Raw genomic sequence first — 24,921 nt, forward strand, 5'->3', positions numbered from 1 at the left:
GGTACGCAGCTGGAGCATTCTTCTGGATCCAACCTTCTACCTGGTCTCCCAAGTTGAGGCAGTGCCAAAGGTACCTTCTCTCAGCTCTGGCTGATACGCCAGCTGTGTGCGTTTCTTGGGATAAACTACCTCAGAACAGTGGTACATCTGCTAGTAACCTCCAGACTGGATTACTGTAATGCACTCTATGTGGGGCTGCCTTTGTATATAGTCCAGAAACTACAGCTGGTTCAGAATCTGGCAGCCAGGTTGGTCTCTGGGTCATCTCGGAGAGACCATATTACTTCTGTATTGAAAGAGTTACACTGGCTGCTGATATGTTTCTGGGTAAAATGCAAGGTGCTGGTTTTAACCTTTAAAGCCCTAAACAGCTTGGGCCCTGGGTATTTAAGAGAACAGCCTCTTCGTTATGAACCCCACTGCCCATTGAGATCATCAGGAGAGGTCTGTCTGCAGTTGCCACCAGCTCGTCTGGTGGCTACTTGGGGATGGGCCTTCTCCGTTGCTGCCCCGAGGTTTTGGAATGCACTTCCTCCTGAAATTAGAGCCTCCCTATCTCTGACAATTTTTAAAAATAATCTGTAAAGACGCATCTGTACACCCAGGCTTTTAATTAAATACTGTTTTAATAGTTTTAACACTGTTTTAAAACATTGTTTTAAAATTTAAAATTGTAGTGTTTTAACTTTTTTCTGTTTTTATTTTAACTAATGTTTTAATTTTTCTGTTCTCATTTATTTTGTTTTGTTGTAAACTGTTCAGAGGCGTAAGTTTGGGGCAGTATAATAATATGTTAAACAAACAAACAAAACAAATAATAGCACTAAAAGATACTTTCTAAAGCCAATAGCCAAAAACCTTCCAAGGTCCCCAGACCCGTTCAATAAGAACTGCTTTGCTGGATCAGACCTAAGGATCCATGCAGTCTAGTTTTCTATTTGCAGCACTGTATGAATTATCCAGATGCTTCCGAGAAACCCACAAACAGCACATGAAGGCAACAGCCCTCCCCTGTTGCCCCCGGCCCACTGAATAGGTATTCAGTGGCTCATTACCAGCAAACATGAAGGTTCCATTTAGTTCCCTACCGCCTTCCCTGACTGTTTCCGTGCAATTCAAAGCTTCCATTTGCACTCTGCTGATTTGTATCTATCATAGCTAGTTAAGCAAACTGGAATTAGATCCTGGTTTGTACAAAGCCAGTTTTCCATATTTGAATGAAACAGGAAATTGCAGTGGGTTACAACCCATGAACTGAATCACCCAGTCTCCCTCGCTTTGTGTGTGAAGGGAAGCTCACCTTCCATGGTGCATTCGCAACACAGCCAGCCATGATATGTTGTTGTGATGTCTGCACCAGGTCATCAGCTGCTCTTTTCTGCTTATGTGGAAATGGAGACTTGAACCAGGCCCTCTCAGCAAATTTAGACACACATACGCTCATTCATTCCCTTGGTGGTTTACATCTACTGGTGGCTCTTGGCAACCGTATCAGGTTTTACTCTAGGTGCAATAAAGCTTCCTAACAGCTTGATTTGTAAGAAAAAGAAAAGAGTTTTAAATAGTGCAAAAGAGATGTTCCATGCCCTAATACTGTGCACCTCTCTTTAGGTTTGGTATGCAGTGTCCCAGAATGCCTGGGCACATGAACAGAAGTACTGAAAGTCCTGTGTACCCTGCAAGGAAAGTAAAAAAGGAGGCACCCAGGCCAAGGAGCTCTTGTCCTCAGCTCCTGAAAAGACCATCGATGGCCTGAAAAAGTACTGCTTTGTGAATCTTGTGTAATTTGTGTCTTTCCATTTTTTACACTGTAAATCACGTTGCATGCCTTGGTAGAGGCAGAAAGGCAGTCTAAAAATGCAATAAATAAACCCTATAACTCTGAACTCCATATAGCTCAGCGATGCTCACTTTTATTGCAGCACTTGACTACCAATGAAAGGTCTAGTTTGTACATCAGCATAAAATTCCTTCAACCTCCCAGTCTATGGTCTGGAGAACAGAATTACCCCCGAGAATACAGAAGTTGGACATCCCTGTATAGTTAATCCCTGCTCACTGGGCAAAGAGCAGAGGGACCTTTTAAAGTGGTGCTTCCTTTGGGACAACTTACAAGTGTCCCTCTTTCATCACAGAGCAGTAATTGTGCTGGGGGCCCTGAAGTGTTGTTGTTTCTTTAGCTTGCAAGCCCATTTGGAACAGGGAGCCATCTTTTCATTCCTCTTGCTGTTGTAGCGGAGACACTCCACTCTAGGTTCTTTTTAAGTAAAGGCCAACACCCGCTCCATCAGATTCAAAGCACTTTATTAGTCAATGAGAATCACGGCCAGGCCTTCACCTAATACATGCAGGTGATGGGTGAAGACCCTACAAAATGGTGATTATAGATTATATACACATTCTTATCTTTATGTTAATATCTGGTTATACAGAGGCTCTTGTAAAATGAGCATCTTCACCCCTAGAGCAACCAATCACAGTTCCTTCAGACAAGATACATTTTGGTCCCAACTACAAATGTCCAATCTTCAGAAAACAGGAATCCCATTGTTCCCTGTTCCCCCCAGGCCCCTTCTCGTCACACATTCCAAAAATCACCAGTTCTTTCTAAACAGTAACTTTGGTTCACTTCCCCATCTACGAAAGGAGGCCTAGTAGCCCAGATTTCTGCCCAGTTCCCCGTTTTGAGACTAGGTGAAACCTTTCACTGGAGACTCATCCCCTCTCTGCTCTCAACTTACATGTTGGTCTTGCCTGTTCCCACCTCCTCCCATTCTCTCTACTCTTTTTCTTTCTCTTGGTGCGCCTGAAGTCAAATAAACAACTTGCTGAACTCCACCCAGCTCATAGCCTCCTGTGGGCCCCTTTTAGCACTCATGCACTTCAATACCGCCTTAGATATTGACCATAATGCAAATAACCTTTCTACAATAATAAAACCAAGTAAAATACATTGTAAAATATTCTTTCCCATCGCTCCCAAATCTGATAACCATGCTGATAGCCAAGATAAATCCCACCCACTCAGGGCCAACAGCTCATCCTGAGCTATTTGGTGAAATCCATCAACCTGTTCCTGGATGACCGCCATATTTTGTTCCACTTCTTGGTGTTTGTTGACATATATACAATAGGAGAAGTTAACCAGGGCACATGACCCCCCCCCCCCATTTCCAGCCAGGATCATATTTAATCCCATTTGATTATCCAGAGCAGTCATCCCAACCTGCGCTATCTCCTTTTGAAGATCCCTCAAAGAATTTACCATTGCTGAGAAGGCTACCTCAATTCCTGCAGAAATGTTTACCAGAGTACTTTCCAGTTCAGTCATCCCTAACAACGGAAACACAGCTCTCATAGCAGTATGGAACTTAGGATTCCGTTTGGCCAATGGAGTACCATCTCCTATCCCACTCTTCCTCATCCCCGATGCCCTATAGGCCGATCTGCTGAGAGTAGGGTGCAGCACCCTCCACCCTCTTGGGTAGGATTGATGGAAGTGTTGGTTACCTTTTAGATCTGCATGCACTGAAGTAGGTGGAATCTTCACTCCAAGTGTACAAACCCCTTTAACTTACCAGGCAAGGATTTTAATGCTACATCCTCACAAATGATGAAAGGAGGAGTCCTGCTCTCTCCCACACACAGCCTCTCTCCTCATCAGTGATTTCAGTACAGGTGAAGCACACCTAGAAGCCATTACCACTATATCCAAGAAAGAGGTCACCAGATTCCCCTCAGGAGGTTGACAAGGGTTTGATCCATTGACATTAATTGTCCCATCACTTCTCACCCATATGATTCCACTGGGCAGTTGCATCACACTGTATATACCATCTTGAGAACATTTTGTTGTTGTTGTAGAAAAGCAGTATAATAACATAATATAATATAATAATTATAATTATAATGGAAAAACAAGCCACTGCATGGTCAATATTTGCACGATATAAGTGGAAAATCAGACATCACCAAGACCTGGCAATGGCTTAAGAATGGCAACTTGAAGAAAGAAACAGAGGGTTTAATATTGGCTGCACAGAACAGGCACTAAGAACAAATGCAATAAGAGCAAATGTAGAAAAAACCAACAACAAATAGAAAGTGCCACCTCTGTAAAGAAGCAGATGAACACCAGATAGAACTGTATTTATTATTTATTTATTAGATTTATATACCGCCCTTCCAAAATGGCTCAGGGCGGTTCACAACATGATAAAAACAAAACAATTAAAATCAAACTATTAAAACACAATAAAACCAATAAAATGGCTAAAAGCCCTGAAAATCAGGGCAACAGTTTAAAACAATTTAAAACAATTAATCATTTAAAACTCTGGAAGGCCAGGCCAAATAAGTACGTTTTAAGGGCTCTCTTGAAGGACAGCAATGATCTCAAATTACTAATTTCTGCCGGGAGTGCATTCCATAGCCCAGGAGCAGCTACAGAGAAGGCTCGCCTCTGCGTCACCACCAGACGAACCGGTGGCAACTGGAGACGGACCTCCTCAGATGACCTTAATGTGCGGTGGGGATCATGTAAAAGAAGGCACTCTCTTAGATAACTTGGACCTAAGCTGTTCAGGGCTTTAAAGGTAATAACCAGCACTTTGTATTTTGCCCGGAAACATATCGGCAGCCAGTGTAGCTGTTTCAAAACAGGCATAATATGGTCTCTCCAGGTTGCCCCAAAGACCAATCTGGCAGCCGCACTCTGAACTAACTGAAGTTTCTGGACTACGTACAAAGGCAGCCCCACGTAGTCAAGAAGAAAGAAAAACAAATCAAAATAATTGACATAGCAATACCAGGTGACAGCAGAATAGAAGAAAAAGAAACAGAAAAAACAACAAAATACAAAGATCTACAAATTGAAATTGAAAGGCTGTGGCAGAAGAAGACAAAAATAATCCCAGTAGTAACTGGCGCCCTAGGTACAATTCCAAAACATATTGAAGAACACCTCAACACCATAGGAGCCACAGAAATCACCATCAGCCAACTATAAAAAAAAAACTTCACTGGGAACAGCCTACATTTTGCAGTGATACGTATAACAACAATATTGATTATTATTATTTATTATTATTTTACACAGTCAGACAATATTTTTTATTATTTCTTGTTTACACAGTCAGACAGGTGTTATTGACTGGTTTGTTTTATCCAGACATCGAGTCCTTCCCAAGGACCTGGGATGCCAGAATTTTATTGTCAATGGTTATAGATATCGTCACAGAATATAGGCTGTTCCCAGTAAACCTGCTTTTTGTAATTGACTGATGGTGATTTCTGTGGCCCCTATGGTGTTGAGGTGCTCTTCAAGGTCTTTTGGAACTGCACCCAAGGCGCCAATTACCACTGGGATTATTTTGGTCTTTTTCTGCCACAGCCTTTCAATTTCAATTTGCAGATCTTTGTATTTGGTTTTTTTTTTTCTATTTCTTTTTCTTCTATTCTGCTATCCCCTGGTATTGCTATGTCGATTATTTTAACTTGTTTTTCTTTCTTCTCCACTACAGTTATATCTGGTGTATTGTGTGGCAGATTTTTGTCTGTTTGTAGTCGGAAGTCCCATAATATTTTTACATCTTCATTTTCGGCAACTTTTTCAATTTTATGGTCCCACCAATTTTTGGCTACAGGTAGCATGTATTTTTTGCAGATGTTCCAGTGTATCATCCCTGCTACCTTGTCATGCCTTTGTTTGTAGTCAGTCTGTGCGATCTTCTTACAACAGCTGATCAGGTGGTCCACTGTTTCATCTGCTTCTTTACATAGGCGGCACTTGCTGTTTGTTGTGGATTTTTCTACTTTTACTCTTATTGCATTTGTTCTTAGTGCCTGTTCTTGTGCAGCCAGTATTAAACCCTCTGTTTCTTTCTTCAAGTTGCCATTCTTAAGCCATTGCCAGGTCTTGGTGATGTCTGATTTTCCACTTATATTGTGTAAATATTGACCATGCAGGGGCTTATTTCTCCATTTTTCTGCTCGGTTCTTGACTTGTTCTTTCTTGTAGGCCTGCTTTGTTTCATTGGTGTTGAATAGTTTCGCGTTCTTGACCATTTGAAGTGCATCTTCTTCACTGTCCCTTATATATTCTTCAAGGCCTCTTTTCTCCTCCTCTGCTGTTTGATGGACTTGCAGCATTCCTCTTCCACTGGAGCTGCGAGGGAGGTAGAGCCTATCTACATCACTGCGGGGGTGCAGAGCATGATTGATGGTCATGATTTTCCTGGTCTTACGATCTAGCGTCTCTAGCTCTGCCTGGGTCCAGTCTATTATTCCTGCAGTGTATCTAATAACAGGTATAGCCCAGGTGTTTATGATTTGTATGATGTTCCCACCATTGAGTTTGGACTTGAGGATTTTTCTGACTCTCCTGATGTATTCACTTCCAATTTTTCGTTTAACTTCAGTATGTGCGATGTTATCAGCCTGGAGAATGCCCAAGTATTTGTAAGGTTCTTTCTCTTCCAGGTTCTTGATCTTGCTTCCATTGGGCAGTTCTATTCCTTCTGTTTTTCTTATTTTCCCTCTGTTCATTATTAATGCAGCACACTCGTCTAGTCCAAACTCCATTGCTATATCGCTACTGAATATACGGACAGTGTTTAGCAGTGATTCGATGACAGTGTTTAGCAGTAACTGGGACTTTCCATACAACTTCAGATCGTCCATGTACAGCAGATGGTTGATTTTACTGGATGTTTTAGATGTTTGGTATCCGAGGCCTGTTTTCTTTAGTATTTGTGAAAGTGGGGTCATGGCGATTACAAACAATAGAGGGGATAGTGAGTCCCCTTGGAAAATGCCTCTTCTAATGCTATCCTGTCCAAGTGCTTCGCCATTGATTGTTAACTGTGTACTCCACATGCTCATTGCTTTTTAAATAAATATCTGAATGTTTTTGCTGACACCAGTTGTTTCTAAACATTTTAGTATCCATGTGTGAGGCAATGAATCAAAGGCTTTCTTGTAGTCAATCCATGCAACACTTAGATTTGTTTTTCTTCTCTTGCAGTTTTCTAAAATCATTTTGTCAATCAGCAGCTGGTCTTTTGTGCCTCTGGTGTTCGGGCAATTTCCTTTCTGTTCAACTGGAAGCTCTTTGTTAGTTAATAAGTGTTGCATCACTTCATCTGCTATTATTCCAGTTAATAATTTGAACATGGTTGGCAGGCAGGTTATCGGTCTATAATTACTTGGAACTTCACCTTTTGCTGGGTCTTTCATAATGAGATGAGTTTTCCCAGTTGTTAGCCATTGTTCAATATCACCTCCTTGCAAAATGTGATTGAACTGTTTTGATAGTTGTTTATGAAGGCTTGTTAGGTGTTTAAGCCAGAAGCCATGCAGTTCATCGTCGCCTGGCGCAGTCCAATTCTTACTTTTCTTTGCTCTTTCACTTATTAATTCTGGTGTTATTATTAGATCTTGCATTTGTTGGTTACATTTTTTGACCTCTTTCATCCAGCCTGCTTTTTTATTATAATCTATTGGATTGTCCCATAATTTCCACCAGAATTGCACTGTTTCTTCTTTATTTGGTGTTTCGATGTTTCTTGCAGTTTCTCCTTCTATGCTTTGGTAGAAACGTCTCTGATTCGACTGGAATTGGAGATTCTGCCTGTGTTGTGTAATTCTGGCTTCATATCTGCTAATCTTCTTTGACACTGCTGTTATTTGCTGCTTTATTATTTCCAGGACTTCTCTAATTTTATTATTATTATTATTATTATTATTATTATTATTATTATTATTATTATTATTATTATTATTAATTCAGTTTCTATACTTCCAAAAATGGCTCAGGGTGGTTTACAAAGAGAAATAACAAACAATAAGATGGCTCTCTGTCCCCAAAGGGCTCACATTCTAAAAAGAAACATAAGACACACACCAGCAACAATCACTGGAAGTACTGTGCTGGGGGTGGATAGGGCCAGTTACTCTCCCCCTGCTAAATAAAAAGAATCACCACGGTAAAAGGTGCCTCTTTGCCCAGTTAGCAGGGGTAGCAGGGGTATAACACCTTTGTTAACACCTGATAACAAAATTCTGGCATCTCAGGTCCTTGGGAAGGACTCGATATCTGGATAAAACAAGCCAGTCAATAACACCTGTTTGTGCAAACAAGAAATACATACATACATACATACATACATACATACATAAAGAGATATAATATGCATACATAAAGAGATATAATATGCATACATAAAGAGATAGAATATGCTGTTTGGGGAAGCAATACCACCAGTAACAGAATTTCAGTGGCAAGATAATTAAGCCCTATTGATTTGTAAAAATGCTAACTATTGATACTTTATTAGCATTGTCACAGAAAGGGCCTTCCAACCTGCATCACAGCAAATAAAATAATCACAACAATTGTGGTGCTTTGTTTTGGACATGCAGGGCATAGCAAGGTTGGATTGTGCCCAGAAATGAGATTTTTAAATGCCTCCCCCCCGACAAAGTCCAGGGCCTTCACACACTCCAGGCCCCCAAGGATTTAAGTTTGATATTTCAAAATAAGTACGCTGCCTAGAAATACATTTCACTGAATACACACATGCACACTTCACAATATATAGTGATATACATTGAATACTAACCTCTGGAATGGAGGTACTGTATTCACATGTTGGCCAGATTTACCCTGAAGTCCCTGCGAGTTATTGGGGAGCAATTCATACACAACTCAGGTTTTTCACTGCTCGTTAGTGTAGCCTGATTCATATCTGGAGTAAAAAACAACAACGCAACACTATTTGGCATTGGTTCTTTGAGATAACTTCAGTTTTGCAGTAAAGCCTCCCATTAAACTTGCAGTAAAGCCTGCTGTGTGTAAAAGTCCCAGGTTAGTTTGTGTGGAGGATTGCAGCCTCAGACAGCAAATCTAACCGCATTTAGTTGGAAGTACATTTCATTGAAACCTAAAGGACTTACTAGCAAGGAAAGCATGTCTACTTAAAAATAAACTCCATTGCATTCAACTGTCTGAGATCCTTCCCTGGTAAGTGCATATAGGATTGCACATGCTCAGGGATGTAAACCGGACAAAACTAATTTGTGCTCCCAGCATATTTTGCTCCCTATAGGAGACCAGTAAGTTCCACTGAAGCAAGCAAGATAGGTGGGGAGAAAGAGAAAAGAGCAAGAAATAGCACCATTCCTCAGGAGAAAAAGAGGGTGGGGGAGACTGAGGAATCTGCCTCTTCTTGGTAAGATTTTAAGACAGATGAGACATGCCAGGGCTCAGGGAACTCCTGAAATTACGCCCTAGTCTTTCCTAAAAGTCATTCTCCCTGCTCCCCAATGTGGAAGCAGGGCTGGTTGTAGTCTCTCACTCTACTGAGATAAAAACCACTCTCTGCAGGTGTTCAGAAGCAGGGTCGTCCCTAGAGGGGTGAGGGGCTGTGGGGGGCCTCCTTCACATTTCATATCATTACAGAATCTTACTGACTGATGACATACAGTGTAAATAGTGTGAGTGAGGTTTTTGGACATGCCCAACCAGCTTGGCATTTCTAAAAAAAATAAAAATAAAAGCACAACCCATGCTTCACTGTTCTCACTCAGACCTTCTGGGTTGCAAAACAATTTGAACATAAGTGCATTTATGAATGAATGAATGAATGAATGAATGAATAAATAAATATAATATTGTTTGTTCCAGAAGTTTTTGTAGTTTTCTGCCATGAAACAAGCCACTTATAGGACTTTTTAGATCGTTTTTTTTTTTAAGCCAGCAAATTTCCCAATCTGTTTCAAATTAAATATTCAGAGACTTCTCAGTCTCTCCCCCCCATATCAAAGCCCTACAGCAAACAAGCAGATCCCTATATATGTTGGGGGGGGACCACAAAAATGGAATTTACATTCTACCTCCATTACTGGCAAAGGCTGGGCTGGCTGGCTGGCTGGCCTGGGCAGAGGGTCTGCAGAGAACAGTGGTGGGTAAGGGCAGCCAGCGCTGACCACTCTGCCTGCCTCCTTTGTTCCTTCCTTGCTGCCTTGGCACTCAAGTTCAGGCTTCAGGGAGGCCTGCAGGGAGGCTTCTATGGAAGCCCCCCCCCCCACCGATCAGCTGAGAGGCAGGGAGAGAAGGAGCTCTAGCACTTGCAGGCTGCTTAGATTGCCGGCCAGGAATGCCTAGGAGAGAGGGTGAACAGGGCAAGGGAACTGGCTGAGTGAGGGGCCTTGGGGTTGGGTGGGTGGGCAATGGGGGGTCATATGACATGTCTCTGGGGGTTCCCTCCAGGCAGTGGGGCCCCGATACAACTGTCTCCCCTTGCCTGGTCCTAATTACGCCCATGTGGACATGCTCAAGACCTTGGGCAAGATCCAACCACCGCCACCACCCATGCGCAAGCAGAGATTGCTTTCTCTCATGTACAGGAGGAGGGCGATGTACTCTCTCAGAAGCAGCCCTTGTGTCTCATAGGATGCCACCGTGGTGGGCTCTTGGCTGGCTCTTTAGAGGTGGAGGGACTGCTGCTTGAATGGGGGCCAAAAGGTTCCAAGCACAAGTGCAATATAGCACATGGCCATTCAGTTGGAATCCCAGCAGTTAGCAATAGGGATGTGCATGGAACCGGTGGGGGCCAGTTCGATGGAGGCGGGTGTCTAACTTAAAGGGTGGGGGAGGGTGCACTTACCCCACCACCACTGCCGCATTTCCCCTGCCGGCACTCGGTTTTCCAAAAGTCCTTCAGGGCAGCAGCGTACCTCTCTGCCGCCCCATTTGTGCCATTGACCAGATGTGACCGGAAGTACTGGTGAGCACACCTGTGTGTCTTGGGTGCCGGTGGGGGAAATGCGGCGGGTGGGGCCAATGAGTGCACTCTCCCCCACCCTTAAAATTAGACACCCTCCACCATCGAACTGGCAGTTCCATGCACATCCCTAGTTAGCAGCAATAGTGGTTATAGCACACAGGACATTGAAGCTACTTTCAAAGTAATGACAAGGACTAGGGGCTTGGGATGTACTGAAGTATCACTCCCTCAGTGATAACATGCTTTAATTCTGAGGCACTGAAGCAACACTCCCTATACAACCACGAAGGCTAGAAACTCACATTGTGCATTCTGCAGTGGGATCTCCTCAGGAACAGGGGACATAATCCCACACTAATAATAAAGCTCCTTAAATGCCAGTTGCAAACGTATCTGAGGGACTGCAATGATGGGAACCTGTTTAATTTCTAATGTAAAACATTGACTCTTGAAATAAGCTTAGCAGGTCTAAACAGAGAGATACCAGGGTCTAAGAAAAGAGAAGGTATTTTGCTAGACTTGTTTTTCATACTTATTATAGGAAGGATAATAATACCGAGTCCTCCTTAATCCCCTTGCTTGCTTTCAAGACACTACACAGCAGCAGAATTGTTCATCACCCTGTACCTTGTTACTCCTGAAATACCAGCTCAAATAAACAATGGTCTATCTTTTGTATGGCCATGCAAGGCAGGCAGCAATAACAACCCAGACAGCCTAGAGAACCTTGGAAGATGCACACACCAATAAAATGGAGGCAGAATCCAAGCACAGGCATCAGTTACTCAGAGGTGATTCTAATTAAAAAGTGGCATATGGTTAACCTTTCTCCAGCAATTCCCCCACCATCTACTGCAATAAAAATGATGCTGATATCATAAAGCATTACAGCTTCATTTTCAGACCTGGCACAAAGTGGCTGTAGAGATGTAAAACCTAAGACAGTGAGATGATTTCCATCAGCAACCGTACCTTTATCTTTTAATTTTATTACAACTCAAAGTACTGAGGTGAGAAAAAACCAAGTTATTAACGCATTATAAATCCATTCCCGGTATGGATCCTATATTACACACTTTTCATTCATAACTAGCTTTCATTGACTTTACTATTGAAAGGCCAGAAGACGGCCAGAAGGACTAGTGGTGTAGGATACAGTGTTAGACTTGAACTTGGGAAGGCACAGGTTGAAATCCTGCTCAGTCATAAAAGTCACTAGGCCACCTTAGGCTGGTCACACACACTCAGCCTCACACACCGCACAAGTCTGGTAGGATAAAAGGAGATCACCCAGTTTTATTTATTTTCCTTTGATACCCCACCTTTCCATTAAAAATGTGTTCAGGGTGCATTAGAAAAAATACAGGGCACATTCAGACATCACATGGAACAATGGCTTATATTTCATCTAACTGTGGTTAGCTTGTATATCTGAACCTGCAGCAGTTAAAACAAAACAACAACGACACTCTCCACATAAGTAGTGTGGAGAGCCGAGGAGGGTTTGGCGGGGAGAGCGGTCTTGGCCCGCTCTCCCCACACATTAGCACTCCACCCTCCCTGGGTGGCCATATTGGCCGCCCACATGATTACCAGCTCCATTATGGGAGATTGGAGGCCACTTGGCCACCAGAAGTCCCAGCATGCCCAGCCACCAGATGTCCAGGGCATTCTGGGGGGACCCCCGACACTGGGAGGCTTGTTGTAGCCTTCTGGTTAAGGGTCTACCCTTGTGTCACCACACTGCAGAGCTGTGCCACAGCAGCACACAATCACCAAAATGGGGTTAACAGAGCACTCGCTCTGCTAACCTCATTTTAGGGGAGGGGTATTTGGGCAGGCTAGCCACCACTGAACCACCAGGCTCACCCACGACCCCAGTGGTTCCAACGACCACAGGAAAGCAGGCTGGGCTCCCTTAGCCTGCTTTAGAGCAGTCGTGAGAACAGCCTCAACATAGTTTGATTGCAAGCAGTCAAACCACAATCTGAACCAAAGGTTTGACTGAGGTCTGAAGTTGGACTGTTTGTCCTAACTATTGTTTCATGCAATGTCAAGTCATTTAAGCTTGGTATGGAGAAGGGGTTAGACATGAGCAAACCACCATATGACAAAACAAACCAAGATTTGGTGATTTTGACACCAATCCATGTTTGTTAAATAGATCTTGAGGCTGTTCTCACAATCGGCCAAAATCGGGCTAAGTGAGCTTAGCCCGATTTTGGCAGAATGTGAGAACCACCGGGCTCGCACGTGAGCCCGGCTTCTCCAAAATGGGTAACCCGCTAACTTACCCCTCCCCTTAGACGAAGTTAGCAGAGCAAGCGCTCCGCAAACCCCATCTTTTTTATCGTATACTGCCGCTGCGCGACTCTGCACCATGGCAACACATGGAGAAACCCCCGCCGGGAGGCTGAAACAAGCCTCCCAGCCCTGGGGGTCTCCCCAAGATGCCCTACGCACTTGCGTGGGGCATCCTGGAACTTCCGGGGGTCACGCGGCCCCCGATCCCCACAGCCCCTGTCGGCTACATGACAGATCCGGCAGTCGCGTGGCTACAGCCTGGATCATCTGTGGGGAGAGCGGGCCAAGCCTCATTTCGGCGAGTCTCACCGATCATGAGACTCGCCTCCTTAGTTAAAATAAATAGGGGTTGTGCATAAATTCACTGGCAATCAATTAAAACAAAATTGCAATACATTGGGGCTATTCTCATGATCAACAAAAAGCTGGCTAGGAGAGCCTAGCCTGGTTTTTCTTGATCATGTAAACCACTGGGCTCGCAGGCGAGCCCGGTGGTTTACGAGTGGGTAACCTGCTCAAGTAGCCCTTCCTAAAGCCCGGCTTTGCAGAGCAAGCACTCCGCAAACTCAGGCTTTCTGATCTTGAGTTGCTGTGGTGAGGCTCCATACTGCAGCTACTCACAAGGAGACCCCTGGAGGGGAAGCAAAAAGCTGGCTCCCGGCTCCGGGGGTCTAGCCAGCATGCCCTGCGTGCTTGGGCAGGGCATGCTGGAGCTTGCGGGGGCCAATTGGCCCCATGCTCCCCGCAGCCCCTGCTGGCTCCGTCACAGAGCCGGCAATCGTGTGGGCAGCCAATACGGCCACCCAGGGCTCCTGCAGTGACCGTTTGCGGGGAGAGCGGGCTTAGCCCACTCTCCCCACAGTATTGGCAAAGCGGGTCTCACTGATCGTGAGAGCCGCCTCAATAAATCGTACCACAACCATAAGACTTCCATGTCCACTGTCCTGAACTCTCTGTGATACTCCTGTGGTGCGGGGAAATGCTTGACTAACAAGCAGAAGATTGCCAGTTCAAATCCCAGCTGCTACTATATAGGGGAAGTGTGATACAGGAAGATGCTGAAAGGCATCATCTCCTACTGCACAGGAAGAGGCAATGGGAAATCCCTCCTGTATTCTACCAAAGAAAATCACAGGGCTCTGTGGGTGCCAGGAGTCGAAATCGACTTGATGGCACATTTTACCTTACCATAAGGTAGCTCTGGTTTGCAAATGTGTGTCTAACCAATATCCAACCCTACAAGTAACCCAGAGCAATCTTACTACTGTTTGCTAGTAACCTAAAGTAACCCTGCCACCTGCAGCAAGTCCAGCAGAATCAGTGGTGGGGAAAGTTCCTAAACTTTCAAGGTTGGGAAATGCTCTTCTGGGGTGTACTCGGTTATTTGTAGTTTTCATTATATGTGTGAGTTAAGCGTGCACCCTAGAAAATATCCTACAATGCAAGGAGTTCCTTACCTGATAAGTGGGTGTGGAACAGGCTCCTTGAAGGGAAAACATCTGAAAAATACTGCATTAGACAATTTTAACTTTGCATGATGACTAGTAAAACTCCTGGTCTGGCTTTTTTCCTTAGCTGAGTAGTTAACTCTAATACAACAGCAAACATTTTGCCATTCCTATCTTAATTCTATCAGTTTAAATGGGTTGGATTGGATCCTAAATGGCTCTTGCACACACAAAAGCACCACTCTGTGCTCCTTACTATACTGTTTCAGAGGGCTCTCTACAACAACCCACAGGAGCAGATTTGTAGGGGATGCTGTTATGTTAGTACAGTGAGCAGTTATGCTGCAGACTGGGTGGTGGGCAAGTTTGCTTGGCTGAACTTCCTTCTGTTCATGCTGCTCAGGATCCAACCCAATGTTTGTAAACACCCAGTGAGAAGTTGCAACGCTTTTCTCAGTCATATTCCAGCAACATTAGGACCACATCTGGCTAATTCAGTCCAGTTTTAAATAAAAAGAAGACCTATATGTATATAAAGTTAATTCCCTTGGTTAATAAAACCAGGCAGCCTAAGGATTAAGATGATACAACAGGATACCTCTTGAGCAAGTGTGTAATAGTAAAACATACCTAGGCACACAGATGGGTTACTCTATGAGGCTGTTCTCACAATCGCCAGGATAAGCATGGATCACCGCAGCACTAAACCCAGTGCCGTAGCCCGGTTCAAAGCTGAGACTAAGGGTGCACGTCCTCAACCTGGGCTCTGGGATTGTGGGTCACCACAAGCTGCTTGCAGCTTGCCCTGACACACAGACGGGTGCCTAGAGTGCCCTGGGGGAACCCCCAATGCACTGCACTCAGCCCCAGCCTCCGGGCGATGGACACTGCTCCATGACACATGAATCAACAGGGATTGTGTGGGAGACACTCTATGCTCCTAGCAGGGAAACACTGGTCATCTGGGGGGAAGGTAAGGTTTGGGAAGCCTTCCCAGGCCTGCTCACCAGGCCGTGTGAATGGCCCCAATGCATTTAATTTAAATTTGTAGGCCTCTCCATGTCAAAGACTCAGTTTGTGTCAAAATCCCGAACTATGACATTTGAGGGCTTTCTGGAAGGAAAGCAAATTCCTGCTCTGTTAATTAAGTGGCAGGCTTCCTACAGGGAAATCTCCTACTAATAAGTACAACTTCATCTGCACACAAAAGACTCTTCTTCCTGTTGCCTTAGGGGATCTCAGACTATGTTCCTAGCAGCTTCCCTCCTATAACTAAGACAATGAAAGCCATGGACATAATACTTTTAATTTGATTAATTACACGTTAAAGGGTTTGCATAAAAATAAGGGATATTCCCCTTACTTTAACCAAAGTTGCCTGGGTTTGGGGAGCACGGGCATGAATATATATTTTTTCTTTCTTTAACAAATTATTTCTACGACTTTGATTGTGTTCTGGGTACCACAATCAAAGATTTTCAGCAAAAGTTTTGTTTGTTTCATTCCTCCTCTGCACTGTACCACTGGAGTGGCCAACTCTTACTCTAAGATTGGTCTCAACTTCCAGGTAGCCACTGGAAACAATCCTCGAGAGTCCAATGGCTGGATTTAATGGAAATACTAGGGGGTGGGGAGGGAATCTCAAGGAATAACTGCAATAAGAGTTGGTAATCCTGATCCCCGTCCAATTGTTAGTCCTGCTTCCTGGAGTAACTATCTATGTCCTAGAAACATAGATTGCTTAACTTTTAACAGAACTCCTGTGCTGCTTTCATGAAAGCTAGCTCTCAAGGTGGTTGAGCAGTAAACATAACATCATAGAACATCCTAATACAATATACACAGCAGCCACCAGAAAATTCTACAGTATAATTCCAGCCAATAGAAAACCAACAATGCAACCCAAATGAAACAATGCAACCACATGCATATACATACCATCATGCTCTGCCTGCCCCAAGACCCTGCATGGTGGTGTGGTTGTAGTCACTGCTACATTGCAGCAGACTTGTAGGCCTCTGCAGCCCGCCTGGGATAAGCCCCTCATCGGCCCTTCCCTGCACCAGGAAGTATAAGTCATTTCCTGTCAGCAGGAAGCCCGCAAACCAAGGTCTGCTCCTGCACTGTCCTGCGTCTGGCTGCTTCTTGGCTTGACCTTTGGTGTGTTCCTGGATCCTGGCTGACCCTCTGGCTCCTGATAACCACTTGCTTTGTGTGTTCCTAGCTTCTGCCTGCCTGGCACGCCCCCTGGCGAGTTCCCGAGTCTCTCAGTCCTGGCTTTGGACTTGGGCCCTCTGCTGCCCGCAGCTCAGCTGCCTGACACATACACCCAAGCACTGGCAGACTGTCCCCCTATGCAGTGCTCTACCATCATGTCCAGTCTAACATGAAAGGAACAGGATGGGTGTACCCCAAAGTAAACTTTGAGCCACTCTAGAAGACACACCTACACTGTCAGGAAACTGACCCCTAGAAGGTGCCCTAGCATTGTGCTGAGTCAATTGCTTTGTTTTTGTGCAGAAGAAAAAAGCTCCCCCAAATAAGCTTTGTGTCACCCCAGATCATGCTCAGTGCAGTTCACATATTTTCCACCCATTTTGTTCCTGAAAACAAACCTTGTCCAAGGTTCCTCAGTCAACTTAATCACTGAGTGAGGATTTGAAGTCTTCCTGCTTCTTGTCTGACATTCTATCCACTGCACTACACTGATGGTAATTATTAAAAGTAGTTGTTACTTTGGCCATCATGACACACAAAATGTGTAGTTTTTCACCAAAATGCGCTTTCTACATCAGTTTGTTCATGAATTATTTACAGATCTGCCATCTTGGAAAACGGTTACTAGAGAATTAACACCACAGATTGAGGATGTTAGTCCTATGGTCCATGTTAGTCCTATGGTCCTGGACCTATATGGTCTTCTAGGAACACATACAAACTTTTCCTTTCTCTTTTACCCAGGGTTTATTCCAGATCCTGGATTACTTAGGATTGCAGCCTGCCAGCCTTATTTTAATTTCTAGTTTATGGTTCTAGAGTGGGTGGCGGGGTCGAGCTACTTGTCTGGGTGAATGCTTGACCCTCCCTGGCATCACCTATGACAGCATCTGTCTGACTCACACCTTTGAAGGCCTGAAGTAAGCCATCCCCCACATGAGGGCTCAATTTAGACCTTCAAATGAACATACATGGCAGGGCTGCCACCATTCACATTCACTTGGAACTCTGAATGGTGTTTCTAGCTCCATTGTCTGCCTCCGGGGTTGATTGTTAGGGCAGAGTGAGGCAGGTGACCGAGTACTTTTAACGGACAGCAATCAGTGGGGCAGGTATTTCTGAGTACCTTTAATGGACAGCAAGTTGTTGATTTATTATTTTGTATACAGGTAGCCCTCATTATCCACAGTTTCAACCACTGCGGTTTCATGTATCCATTGAGGGGTTTTAGAGACCCGGTTTCTTTACCCTTGGTCTAAAACATAGGCAAAATTTGCCTATTCATGATTTTGAGTGGCCAGAAATGACCCAGAAATGACTTCCAATGTCATTTCCAGCCGCCATTTTACAGTGCAGAGCCATTTTGTGGCTTATTCTTAAAAGAAAATTCCCCGTGATTTTTTGTGAAAAATCAAAAGAATTGGGGGTGGGGAGGCACTGGTGGGAGAGCAAGATACAGTACTCTTATTTCTACCTCCTCCCTGTTTTGTTTTGTTTTTTAAAGCCTCTTTTTGTGTCTAGGAACCTAACCCCTGGATTCCTACATGGGTAAGGTTTCATTATTTGTAGTTTCCTTGTTCGCACCTTTAGGCAAGAACAGAACCCGCACGAATAATGAGGGCCACCTGTGTATTTGTTACCATTCTCAGCCCTGAAATGGCAATCCTACGCACAAGTCACCATCTCATAACCTAACCTGGCTCATAGGATTGTTCTGAGGAACAAAATGGGTGGGAAATATATAAGCTGCACTGAGCATGATTTAGGGGATATTCATTTTCCTGTATGTTGGCATAGGGTCACCAGTTAGTTAGTTAACAGTCAGCTCAGTGGCACTTACTTCCATGTAGACATGCATAGGATTGTATTGCATGCCAGCAATGTCTTTGGTGCCATCCATCTCCTTCACCTTCTGCTATTTTCACACCTCCTGTAGCAATGGCTACAACTAGAGGATCTAGTTTGCAGCCTTTTCCTGAGCTGAATGCAAACATCCCATGCTGATAAAGGGAACTCTAGCAAGCCCCCATGAGTGGAGCTGCCTGAACAGATTCCTCTCAAAGTCACATAAAGCATTTGCAGAGTAACCAAAGAACCAACAACTGAGAAGCTGGATTTTTGTAGATTTCAGTGGTGTGTAGTCCTAGCTATTCCATTGCCTTTGTTGATGTTTGTAATACATTTTATGCCTCCTTCAAAAAGCTTTGATGGCTAACTTGGGTGTGGAGCCTCTTCAGTGAGATTCCCTGCTGTCAGTTTTCTCAAAGCAAGAGATTTCATTTTGTCCTTATCATCCATTACATAAACATTCTACTGTGGGACTGTAAACACAGGAAAAGTTTGAACCAAAAATGAATTCAGAATGGTGCTGTTTGTCAGGACATTTCTTTTCCTAACAGGATATGTAGTCTGATAGGTTTTTAGGCATGTGCATATTAAAAACATTTAAAATGCCACGGGACAATCTGTGAATTTTAAACACAGGTTACTAGGCCACATAACAATATATAACACTGTGCTACTTTGGCTTTGCCAAACACTTTGGCTTTGCAGTAATACTGGACAATCACAGTATGCTGTATTAATAGGTGGATCTAGAATTATTCTGGCTATTTAGCTTAGGAAAGCTTTTTAAAGCAACATAGAATGGGAGAGACAAATTTTAGAGTTCATCTTGAACATCTTTAATTAGACACAGGGAAGGTGGCTTTGTGTGAACGCAATAAAAGAGGAAGTATGGGTGAGTGGTACTTCCTGTTTTTCTGCTGCATGGAGAAAAATGCATGCTTCAGAACATTCTTTTCTTTCCCACCAAATTTCCTTTTTGAGTTTTATACCAGTTGCACAAAACTAAAAAGCGCAACACACTCACTGCTCTGTCCTGCAGTACAGTATCTATACACAAAGTTGTCCACAGATCTGGAGCAACAGTTAAACCCCTAGAAACCAGTTTTCAGGCCAAACAGAACTCTTACACAGGTGTAATACGTTCAAGCCTGCCTTGCCTTTGTGGTGCAATTGGGTAGCACATTCAGCTGTCATCAAATGAATGTGTGTTGGCTTGCTCACACCCTTTCCCTTTTTCTTCTAACTCAGGGTTTCTCAACGTGTGGGTCCCCAGATGTTATTGGACTTCAACTCCCATAATCCCCAGCCCCAGTGGCCTTTGGTTGGGAATTATGGCAGTTGAAGTCCAGTTACATCTGGGGACCCACACGTTGAGAATCCCTGTTCTAACTAATGTATGGAATTCATTACCACATAGGGTTGCCAGCTGTCCCATGCTATGCAGGATGTCCCGCATTCCTGGGGAGAAATTCTCATCCCTTTCAGTACTCAATTTCTTCCACTTTTTAACTACTTAATTTAAAAACAAAAAACAAAAAACTTTTTAAGCCGCTGCTGAGGAGCAGCGGTGTGGGACAGCAGTGAGAGCTTTCCCACCTCCCCAACGATGTGAAATGAATGGCTGCTGCTTAGTCCAAAATGGCAGATGGGCAGATTGCAGGCTTCTTCCAGAAGCCTGCAATCAGCCTGTCTGCCTCATTTGGAGGAAGGCGGGGCAAAGGAAGGCAGTCTTTCACCTCCGCCTCTTCAACTCCCTCCCCCCACCTCGGTCAGTCAGTCAGTGGCGCTGTGAGTGCTTTGCTTTCAGTCTTCTTCAGCTGCAGTGCACCTGTCCCTCCCAAGGAGCTCAGCAGCGGCAACCATTCATTTCACATTGTTGGGGAGATGAGAGAAAGCTCATGCCACTGTCCTGCTCTGCTGCCACTGAGCATGCCTGAGCATGAAGCATGCTGCTTAACACACTAGTGGTCGAGTGGCAGCTTTAAAAGTAAACAAACAAACACCAGACAAGCACCGTCCCTAGGTGGCCATGTCCCTGGCCCCCCTTGGCCTCCTTGGAGTCCCCGTCCCCATTTCAGCCAACGCTATGTTGGCAACCCTATTACCACAAGATGGCCACTAGTGTGTTAAGCAGCATGCCTCTGGATGCTGGAAACAAACCATAGCCAACATGTTCATGCCCTGCTTGTGTGCTTCCTGGAGGCATCTGGCCAGCCACATTTGGAAAAGGCTAGACTAGAAGGGCCCTTGGTCTGATTTAGTAAGGCTGTTCTTAACAGCCTCTTCCTTGGGAAAAGTGGGGGGGCAGGAAATCAATATTGCCATCTAAGCTGATGTTTACCTACCCACGTCTGTTGCCTTTTAGGACAAGACACAAAAGAAAAGGGGAGAGTGATCCAACCTCTGTTAGAGAAAAATCCAAGGATCACCATTAAAAGGTACACTATGCGATGCACATCAAAGATGGCTAATGCAACTGATATTAACAAAAACTGCATTATATAATACATCTGTAAGTATTAACATACTGTAGAGTTACATTAAAAATTCCGCAGTGGATCAAAGAGCATCAGGGAGGCATAGCAGATATCATGGTAATTTGATTATAAATCTGAGAGGGAAGCTCCAGCCCCAACTCTGGGATCTGGAGTACCAGTTTGTGCTCCAAATGTAGTGACTAGGGATGTGCGGACCGGTCCGGCGGTCCGGTCCGGGGGTTTGGGGTCAAACTGGACCACCACCCCGGTCCCGTCAGACCGGAACCGGACTGCCACAGCCTCGCAGAGGGCATTGGCGCATGCGTGGCGGCTGCCAAAACGCCTCTTACAGAGGCCTGAAAGGGCCAAAAATGCTCAAGTTACCTGGCTGTGGCAGGCCGCAGTGGTGATGAGGAAGGCCAGCGGAGGGAGAGTGAACCCACGCGGACCCCCCCCCCAAAAGGGGTTAAAGGTACATATCATCTAATTTATTTTTTTTTTAATTCACGGACCAGTCCGGGTGGGGTGGGGTGGTGGTTTCGACGGCGAGCCGGACCAAACTGGCCGTATCGGCCTCGAACCGAACCGGGCCAGACGGTTCTGTGCACACCCCTAGTAGTGACACTTTCCACTTTTCTATGTAGTGTTGTATTGATTGGCTCTGTAGGTTCTGCCAGGTCAATGCAGTAAGTCTGAATGAAACCAAATACTGGGATCTGACCCTCCCCTGGACCTTTTGGACGTTTTTCTCACTGAACTCTTTTAACTAGACTCTATCCAAACCCTAGGAACTCATGGACAGTGCTATATTCTCTCTACCATTGCAACAACATGTTCTTTAGTATGTGACTGTGTTTTATCAGGACATTCTATTCACTGTTGCTTTTGTAAACCATATGCTAAACATTCTCTAATAAAAGTCAATCTGAAATTGTGTGCGTTACTCATTGCTGCCCCTTCCTGACCTGACTTAATGTCAAGTGGCTATAATGTAGAGCAGAACAACACAGCTTACTACTCTCTTCTCTCCCAGATCCAGTCAGTTCCTTTCTGATGAACCATCATGTATGTGATGTCTGATAATCTAAACAGACACATACCCTGAGGATCTGCATTTATAAGAGGAGACAAAGGGAAGGAATAAATATCCCCTTGTGTGGGAGATGGCTGGGTGTCCCACGCAGCAGTACTCAGGTGACACAAGAGCTGATGAGGTTCTACCTAGCCAGGGGCGTAACTACTATTAGGCAAAGGGAGGCAGCTGCCTGGGGGCCCCAATGCCTCGAGGGGCCCCCCAGAGGCAAGTCGCATGACTATATATTGTGAAGTGTGTGTGTGTGTGTGTGTGTGTGTGTGTGTGTGTGTATCAGCGAGGGGCCAATTTTAAAATTTTGTCTGCGGGCCCACTCCAGCCTTGTTACGCCCCTGTACCTAGCCCAATAAAGCCTCTGATTTCTCAGTCTGAGCAATTCTTCTTTGGGGTGAAGACTATGCTGGGGTCAGATTTCCCCTATCTGCCCCTCTGCCTCTTAACTCCACATGCACTGGCTTACCAACCTTTTTGCTAAGGAACTCCTGTTCTAGGCTGATATGGCTGCTTTGCTTCACCTCCTCTAGACTTGATGCAAACTCATTTTCTAGATGTGTCCCTATATTGAGGCAGAACTGGATAACGGATGGGGGAAGGTGAAGGCTGCAATCTGAAGTATATTTACAACAGGGTAAATCCCATTGAACCCAGGACTTACTCCTGAGTAAAAGAGAGCCAGCGTGGTATAGTGGTTAGAGTGCTGGACTAGGACCGGGGAGACCCGAGCTCAAATCCCCATTCAGCCATGAAACTAGCTGGGTGACTCTGGGCCAGTCACTTCTCTCTCAGCCTAACCTACTTCACAGGGTTGTTGTGAAAGAGAAACTCAAGTATGTAGTACTTGGGCTCCTTGGAGGAAGAGCGGGATATAAATGTAATAATAATAATAATAATAATAATAAATATGCATGGGGATCGGACTGCACCGTTCCTGCTTCCCTTTTCCCAGTTGCAATTTGATGGGATAATCTTTGGGTTGAAACAAGTTCCCCTGTCTGACCCAGAACAGATAGACAAAGCACAGGCAACAAGGGAATGGGAGAAAGACACGCGCACCCCTCTTGGCTCTCTCGTCGCTTCCTAATAGGCCAACTAAACACTCTTGCTGTACAATCCCCCTTACAGTGTGTGGGGGGGGAGCAGAAGAACCCAGCGAGTTCCGGTCAGCTGTAACACAGACAAAGCCAGGAGGCTCAAGATCTCGCTCTGGCACGTCAGGAGAGAGGACCACATTTCCACTTCAATAAACACTGTTGGCTATTTATTTACCAAGAAAATTCGGCTTTTGGAGCGGAGGTCTCAAGTCCTCCTGAACGGGCGGAGGGGCTGGGCAAAAAACGCAGAATGATAGATAAAGGGTGAGGTTTCACAGAAATCAGCCGTTATGAATGACATGCAGGCCATTCCACATCCCTGCAATCATAGGGTTCCCTATAGGAATAAGCGCTCTCCGTCCATCTGCCTTGCCCTCACCCCGCCAGACACCTGGAACTCTCCTACAGAGGCGCCCCCTCCTCGTTTTCTTTTGGGGCTCTCCAGCAGCAGAAGCAGCAGGCGACGGAGCTTCCCTGTGAAGCGGCTTCCTGGCAGCCCCCAGGGTGGGAGCGCCCTCTGATCCGCTGGCGCAGGCAAACAGCGGCCAGCCAGGTGCTGCCTTCTGCTCTCCGCCCCCGCGAGCAGGGCCTGGCAGAGCGCGCTCTCGGTTTCTGAAGTTTATTCATCTCTGTCCCCGAGAAAACAAGCTCGGCTAAAGAGGCCCCTTTCATCCACTCATTATCCCTTTACCGTCGTAACCTCAAACAGGGAGACTTCAAAGGGCCGGGCCAAGTTTGAGTCTAATTTGCTACCAGATCGGCAGCGCCTGAAAACAGAGAGAATAATATGGGTTGGAAAGAGAAGAAGAGGACGACCAGCAGCAAGGTGGATGGACTCGATCGCGACAACAATGATTGCACCACTGAGAGACCTTCGAGGCCAAGTTGAAGACAGATCATCCTGGAGAGAATCTATCTATGTGGTCGCGCTCAGAGTCGACACTGACTTGACGGCACTTAAGCAATCAATATGGGTTGAGAGCAAAGCGTCTTCTTCCGCCTCGCCGCCGTCTGCTTCTAGGGAGACGCAGGCCAGGGTTTCTTTCTGGGGTTTTGATTCCTCTGCCCCCACCCAGAGGAATGGGCTTCCCCCAACCCCACCACCCAGCAAATTAACCAAGGCGGAATCCTCACGGCGAGCTTTGGTCTCCAAGCTTCTTGCCAGTCAGCCAGCCGGTATAAACTCATCTCCACCACGCAGATTCCAGCGGAGGATCCATTTTGTTAAGGGCAGCTCCTCTGCAGCACTGCCTCCTTAATCAAAATAATCATTAACCGGTGAGGAGGAGAACTCAGCTTGGAAAGGAGAGGGAGGGTGCCCCGTTTGGTCTCATTAGTAGCTTCACAAGCATGAGGTACATCCTTTAAAAGCAGCTCAGATTCTACCATTGGAATAAATACAAAACAACAACAGTATTAATTTGAACAGTGTGGTGCTCACCTTTTCCATCACCTGCCCTTCAAATACCCACCAGCCACTTCAGTCCCCAGCTGGAGTTACTTCCAACTTCAGAGCTCAGGTGGGCAATTTTTTTTTTTAAACAGGCAAATAATAGATGGGTGAAGAAATTATCTGTCTTACAAGTGGTATACAAAAGGCAGGCCCCTCAATAACAAATGCTCCTAATTAAAATCTAGCAGTGACAATGCAAACTT

General features: G+C 45.1%; 1 long non-coding RNA gene across 1 annotated transcript; it reads right to left on the reverse strand.

Moving 5' to 3' along the window:
* Positions 1-23,417: 23,417 nt before the first annotated feature.
* Positions 23,418-24,586, reverse strand: LOC128338751 (uncharacterized). The gene is made up of 2 exons (XR_008312687.1): positions 24,400-24,586; positions 23,418-24,032 (listed from the first exon to the last, which is right to left on the reverse strand). It is a non-coding gene; the product is annotated as an uncharacterized LOC128338751 (long non-coding RNA).
* Between the last annotated feature and the right edge of the window lie 335 nt (positions 24,587-24,921).

Source organism: Hemicordylus capensis, chromosome 1, assembly GCF_027244095.1.
Source record: "Hemicordylus capensis ecotype Gifberg chromosome 1, rHemCap1.1.pri, whole genome shotgun sequence".
Classification (NCBI taxonomy): Eukaryota; Metazoa; Chordata; class Lepidosauria; order Squamata; family Cordylidae; genus Hemicordylus; species Hemicordylus capensis.